The sequence below is a fragment of the Condylura cristata genome, unplaced genomic scaffold, assembly GCF_000260355.1.
Source record: "Condylura cristata isolate star-nosed mole 26May11 unplaced genomic scaffold, ConCri1.0 scaffold00027, whole genome shotgun sequence".
Lineage (NCBI taxonomy): Eukaryota > Metazoa > Chordata > Mammalia > Eulipotyphla > Talpidae > Condylura > Condylura cristata.
The window spans coordinates 28,135,324-28,142,522 of NW_004567128.1; the positions used below are offsets into that span (position 1 = coordinate 28,135,324).

At 45.9% G+C, this 7,199-nt stretch overlaps 1 long non-coding RNA gene across 1 annotated transcript in view; it reads right to left on the bottom strand.

Annotated features, from left to right (window-relative positions):
- The window catches only part of LOC105854152, a 7,322-nt gene extending 5,592 nt beyond the window's left edge, over positions 1–1,730 (bottom strand). Inside the window, exon 1 of the long non-coding RNA XR_001145862.1 lies at positions 1,457–1,730. This is a non-coding gene — a long non-coding RNA (uncharacterized LOC105854152). The remainder of the gene's footprint in view (positions 1–1,456) is intronic.
- Between the last annotated feature and the right edge of the window lie 5,469 nt (positions 1,731–7,199).

Genomic DNA, 7,199 nt, shown 5'->3' on the forward strand with positions numbered 1-7,199 from the left:
ACAGATCACTTGTTTGGGGACAAAGATCCAGCTGGACACCCAATTCACTTTAGCTCTGTAAAATGGGAGTGGACCAAGAAGGCACCAGCTGACCAGGTACAGGCCAGAGGTGCAGGGGCAGTGAGAGGATTCACCAGAGACAGAGTGGGGAGCAGAACAGGCAGATGGAATGAAACACACTGCTGAGGGGAGCAGTGGGCCAGTCAGGAGAAGTCTGCCATGCCATGTGGGTCAGCTCTTTGGCCAGGAATCGAACTCTGGCTACAGATATCTTCATAGTACTGCACTTTACCCTATTGTGCCACCAGGGAGACCCAATACATTTAGTCTTTACCTGTTCTCTCATAATAAAATCTCATAGTAAATTCTTTAATAAAAGAGCTTTAGAGCCAAGAGCTACAATGGTAAGCAGCCTCTGACATGGCTTTCCTGATCCCTGGATTCTGATATTCATACCCTTGTAGAATTCCCCCACTTGGGTCTAAGCTAAATCTAATGACCAGCTTCGAAATAACAGAATATGGTCAAAGTGATGAGATGTGACTTGCATGATTAGTTTCCAAAAGACTATGACTTTGGGGCCCTCCCTAATGGTGCAGCAGGTTAAAGCAGGTTAAAGCTAAAAAGCCACTTCAGCACCAGTTCAGTCCCCAGCCAGGGAGCTGACCCACAAGGCCTGGCAGGCCTTTCCCGACCGGCCTGCTGCTCCCCTCAGCAGTGTATTTCAGTCATCTGCCTCTTCTGCTCCCCACTCTGTCTCTGGTGAATCCTCTCATCCACTACACCTCTGGCCTGTACCCCAGTTCTGTGTGCATAAATAAATAAATCTTAAAAAAAAAAAAAAACATGACTTTGACAAACTAGTGCTCTCTTTCTTGGTCTTTCTCTCTGTCTCTCATTCTCTCTCTCTCTCCCTCTCCCTCACCACTCTCTCTTGTCTACTTCAACGAAGCCAGCTGCCATGTTGGGAGAGGCCCAAATGGCAAGGACCGGAGGTCCTCAATCCAATAACGCTCAAAGAAGTGAGAGCTGCCAGCAACGATGGGAGTCAATCTGAAAGCAAGTCCTTTACCAATTAAGTCTACAGATAAGATCACAGCCTTGATTGCAACCTTGTGTGAGACCCTTTTTCCAAAATCCTGAAACAGAACCCTTCCATCACAGTCCTAATTCTGCTTTCTCCAAAGCCTCCTCCCAGTTCCCCAACCAGTCCTCAGGCTGCCCAGTGTGAGGCTGGGGCTTGGAGTGGGTGGGAAGCAGAGCTATTTGGCTTCTGGCTGAAGTTAAAGTGTGCTTCTCAGCCAGCTGCTGCTGCCTGCAAGAGAGACCTTGAAATTAGTAGACACATTTACCCGCAGCAATACATTCTCTGATACACACATATACACTTCCCCCATTTTTCAGCCTCGTCTGGCCCAGGTGTTGTGGAGGGAACTCAGAAGTCGGAGCTACTCACTATTTCCGTCCTGAAAGTGCTTCCAGCCTGCTGGGAAACTGTGCCAAGGAGGGAGGAGAATGGAGCCAGCAGCCTGCAGGGAGGCAGGGGTCAGGAGGGCCGGCTCCGTGGAGGAGTCGGCTTCAGAAGATGGGGAGAGCAGGAGGAAGGGGAGGAATAGCAGCCAAATGTCCTGGAATGACTGGTGGTAAACGTCCTGCAGTCATGTAACAGGGGGATCCCTAGGAAAAGGGAAAGTTCCAGGTTCCCTGCCCCACCCAGAAGGAGGGTGGAGCTGAGCAGAGAAAGAGAAGAGAAGGAAGCTGGATGGAGAGCCAGAAGGAGACCTGAGGAAGCCACATGGAGCAGCAAGCATGTGAGGAAGAAACCGGGCTTGTTTCCTGACCCTGGACTGGTGAAGGCAGATGTGGGTGAGAGAACTGTAGGGAGGTGACTATGGCCGTGTTTATATTGATTTTGATGTTGCTCTTTTCCTCCCGGATTTGTCTGGCCATCTCTGACCCTTTTCCATGGGTCCCTGCCAGAAGGTGCTTTAGTCTAGTGGCAGCTTTCAGGTCTTGCTTTGGGCCAGTCCCTTTTGGGTGGACTTTTGCCCATGAGGGGATGGGTCACTTCAGGTGTTTGATTTAGAAGTTCTATTCTTTGTGTTCCATATTGTATAGTCACTGTATTAAAGTCCCTTTTCATTAAAGTTTTATATGTTTTGTCTTGTTGCGGTGGATGGCAGAACCCACTTAGAGCAGGCAGGATTTGGGGGCTTCAGGAGTGCCCCTCTCCCCCTGTCCTTTAACAGAATTGAGGTGCCCTATAACAGTCATACACTCCTGCAAGCAATAAACCAGCCACTCGCAGGTAAAGTAAGAGTGCTTAGCCTCTTCGTCGGCAGCTGAGTATCAGGCTCGCTCCTCCAGTTCATAACTGATATTCAAATGATTGTCCTCAGATTTGAATTGTGAAACTAATTTGGATGAATCAAAGTTTGTCTGATGTGTAGTGATACCCACTGCTTTTCCTGCCTACCCGTTGTTAGAGGACACAGCTCAGCTTGATTTGTGCTAGTTGTGTGGCCTTGAGCAGACAGACACATCACCTAACTTCTCTGAATCTTAGTTTCCTCATTAGTAAACTGGGGACAAAAGTAGTTATCAGAGGGTTAAATGAGATATTCTATGTAAAGTGCCTTTGCAGGGGCCCTCCCTGGTGGCACAACAGGTTAAAGCACAGCACTATGAAGCTATCTGCAGCTACTGCAGCACAATTTTGATCCCCAGCCCTGGAGCTGACCCACATGGCGCAGCAAACCTCTCCTGTCTCCCTGCTGCTCCTCTCAACAGTGAAATTCAATTAATCTGTCTGTTCTGCTGCCCACGCTGTTTCTGGTGAATTCTCTCACCCCTAGCACCTCTGGTCTGTACCCCAGTTCTTGTAAGCATAAATAAATACATCTTTAAAAATGTTTTTTAAAAGTGCCTGGCAAGGGGTACGTGTTCAGTAGACATCTGATGGGGTAGCGTTTCTCAGGTCAACTCTCCTGTACTAAAGCAGGAACAGATCACTTGTTTGGGGACAAAGATCCAGCTGGACACCCAATTCACTTTAGCTCTGTAAAATGGGAGTGGACCAAGAAGGCACCAGCTGACCACACAAGTAAGCAGTTACCGCAGGGTAGACCATTTGGCCATCATATAATTTTGCTTGGCAAATTATATATTAGACCAACAGAGAAACTAATCCTGAAAATTATAATTATTGGAAGCTCTGGCACCTTAAGGAAATCTCTGCCTAGGCTAGGGAAGGAAGGGGTGGATGGTACTGTGGTTGCTTTACTTACCACCTAATCCTACCAATAAGGCAGATTTGATTTGGGGCCACTACGTTTCCCTGAGTGCAAGTAAGCAGATCAGATTTAGTTGAGCAGGGAAATACTCAACTCTGTGAAAACAGAGTCCAGTTACTCAGATTAAGAAATCCTACCAAATTCCATTTTTTGTTAAATTAGGTTTGGGAAACATAATTTCATAATTTGTATTTCAAAAGACACAGTTCTGTAAGGGTGTTTTTAGGTGACAGGGCTGGACAGGAGTTGGTGGCCATGGGAAAACGGGGAGATGCTGGTCAAAGGGTACATAGACTTCTAGTTATAAGAGCCGTAAGTTCTGGGGATATAATGAATAGCATGGTGACTACCATTAACAATACTACACTTAGAGCCTCCCTGGTGGCCTGGGGGATAAGGCTCAGCACTATACCACTGGAAAGGACTGCTTGGATGACCTGAGTTCTATCCCTGGCCAGGGAGCTGACCCACATGGCACAGCAGACCTCTCTGTCTCGCCCACTCAGCAGTGTACTTTGTCGACCTGTCTGTTCTGCTCCCCACTCTGTCTTTGGTGAAGCCTCTCACTGTCCGTCCCCACCCCCACCCCCCGCACCTCTGACCTGCACCCTAGTTCTTCTATGTAAAAATAAATGCAATCTTTAAAATAAAATTCTCCATTGTACACTTATATTTAGGTTCTTACCACACATACACTCACACAGAGTAACTCTACGAGTTCACAAGTGTGTTAATTGCCTAGACTGTGATAGTCATCTCAAATCTTCAGGTTGTATGTCCTAAATACATATAATTGTTATCCCTCTATTTTATCTCAGTAAGGCTGGGAGGAATATGAGAATTTAATTGATCATAAATTCATCATTTTGGAGCCGAGCAATGAGCTGTCCATCATTCCTCCACATGGAGTTTCTTTGGAAGACTGCAACAGTGCCCGCTCTGTCTACCATCAGGCTAAACACAGTGCCTGGGACAGAGATGGCATACAAAAAATATTTGTTGAATGAATAAATTGTGATTAGATGAATCTAATGCTTCCTATAAACTTTATAGATGTTACTCTCTTCTGAAGTTCAAGTCCAAGCTCCTGTGTGATAACCATATTGAGTTATTTTAGGGGAATAATTGGATACCAAGGACAGGAGCCACCTATTAAATTATTCAGTCAGTTTTACAATGTAGACTTCTCTCTTTGACATCCCTGGCCAACATGGAACTCCATGACACACACCTCTACCTGTGTGGCAAGGAGTACATAAAGTATACACACATTCAGGGGGCTCCCTGGTGGCACAAAGGGTTAAAGCTCAACTCTATGAAGCTATCTGGAGCCACTGCCCCATGAGTTCAATCCCCAGCCAGGGAGCTGACCCACATGGCGCAGCAGACCTCTCCTGTCTCGCATGCTGCTCCCCTCAGCAGTGCATTTCACTCAATCTGTTTGTTCTATGCCCCACTCTCTCTCTGGTGAATCCTGCCACCCCCCAAACCCCGTACCTCTGGCATGTACCCCAGTTCTTGTATGCATAAATAAATAAATCTTTAAAACACACACACACATCCATTTGTCTAAAGAAGGGTCATATATAGGTTGCATAATTGTCAGGGTGTTCTCAGCTCATTCGCTGAGTTTCTGGAGCCTTCTCAGCCTTGTGGTTTAGCTGTGCAAAATGGGGATGTATTGCAGTTTCCTATTTCAATGAAAATTTAGAAAAATGACTGTGATAACATTTTCCTGATTAAAAAAAATGTCATTTGACTGCAGGGAATCATTTTGAGTAAACTCAAAACTGGAAGTGACAAGTTTATAATGTATGAGACATAGTGTTTAGCATGTAGATTTTATGTTGCTCAAAAGCAAACCTAGTTGGTCCTTAATCAAAATATAAATTGGAAAGTCCTAATCTGAAATTCAACGCTCATTTGGGCAGAAAAATTAAAAACCCTTTTAATAACAACACATTAAAGAGTGTTTTTGAAAGAGTGTTTTAGTAGAGATCATATGTCTTTGTACAAGAGGGATCTTTCTTCACCTTCTGCCAACAAGTTGCTGGTGAATATTACAACTTATTTTAACATTCTGGATTTGGTTTGAAACTACTCTTTGGCAGTGTAAAGAATTCTGTAAAACATCTGGGCAAATATCTTCAAATGATTGGAAAATGTTAATTGTCTTTCTAGATCTTTTTTTTTTAAGATTTACTTATTTATGTATACAGAACTGGGGTACAGGCCAGAGGTGCAGGGGCCATGAGAAAATTCATCAGAGACAGAGTAGATGGATGAAGTACACTGCTGAGGGGAGCAGCGGTTGGGTCAGGAGAGGGCCAGGAGAGGGCGGGTCAGGAGAGGTCTGCCGTGCAGTGGATCACCTCCAGGGCTTGAGATCTAACTCACAATGAAGTGGCTGCAGCCAGCTTAGGAATGCTGCACTCCAATCAGCTGCACTACCAGGGAGGGCCCTCTTTCTAGATCTTAAAGGATAGTGTTTCTACAGTTAAAATCATATATCATTTTCACCTTGGTTATCCAAATGAATAACTGGCATTCAAATTATATACATGGGGCCCTCCCTGGTGGCACAAGGGTTAAAGCACAACACTATGAATCTATCAGCAGCCACTGCAGCAGGAGCTCCATCCCTAGCCAGGGAGCTGACCCACATAGGGCTGCAGACCTCTCCTGTCCTGACTGCTGCTCCCCTCAGGAGTGTGTTGCAGTAGAACTGCCTGTTCTGCTCCTCACTCTGTCTCTGGAGAATCCTCTCACCCCCAACCCCAGTCTTGTATGCATAAATAAATAAAATCTTTTAAAAACTTATATACATCATTGGGCATCCCTGGTAGCCTAGGGCTTAAGTCTCAGCACTATCACCCAGATGGCCTGAGTTTGATCCCAGCCAGGGAACTGACCCACATGGCGCAGCAGACCTTTCCTGTCTCACCCGCTGCTCCCCTCAGCATGTACTTCAGTCAGACTGCCTGTTCTGCTTCCCACTCTCTCTATGGTGAACCCTCTCACCCCCGGCACCTCTGGCCTAAACCCCAGTTCTTCAAGGTAAAACAGCAGCAACAACAAATTCACAATAACATCCATCATTTGCCCATGACTCTCACTATGTATCTTGTAGTGACACTTTTCTCTCTCTCTCTCTCTTTTTTAAGATTTATTTATTTATGCATACAAGAACTGGGGTACAGGCCAGTTGTAACAGTATCCCCCGAGAGGGGAAATGATAGGATTCACCAGAGACAGAGTAGGGGGCAGGACAGGCTGCTTGACTGAAATACACTGCTGAGGGGAGCAGCGGGGAAACAGGAGAGGTCTGAGGCACCATGTGGGTCACCTCTGGACAGGATTGAACTTATGCCGCAGTGGCTGCACTTTAACCCCTTGTGGCAGGGGGCCCTTGTAGCGACATTGCTTAGGTGAAGGCTCAAAATTGCTCACAATTTTTTTTTTTTTTTTTAGATTTTCAGTTATTACAACCAAAATTCCTAAAGGCAAGTAACCGAAGCTGGCGAAGAGAATACAGAAAGATGAATGCTGAGTGACAAAATGAAGCTCCATGGCTGGGACTAGAGTTTTCTCTGCTTCCAGGTTGGAGGTTCCTTGCCTGCTAATAAGGATTGGTCCTTTGGCTGCCAAAACCAAATTGGCCTTTTGGGAACATTGGCAGGTTACTCAGCCCTAGCCAGGAGAGAAGAATGAAGTGTACACTTTGTAACTGTTGCAAAGTAAGCTGCTGCAAAACTTAGTGGCTTTGAATTACAACCAGGTACAACCAGCTCAACACGTGGAGCTGGGCCACTTGAGCTGGGGTCACTTGGGTGGTTCTGCTCTTCCTTTTCCCTCTGCTTACAGGTATGGCTGAGGGACTAGAAGGCCCTTACTCACAAGTCTAGC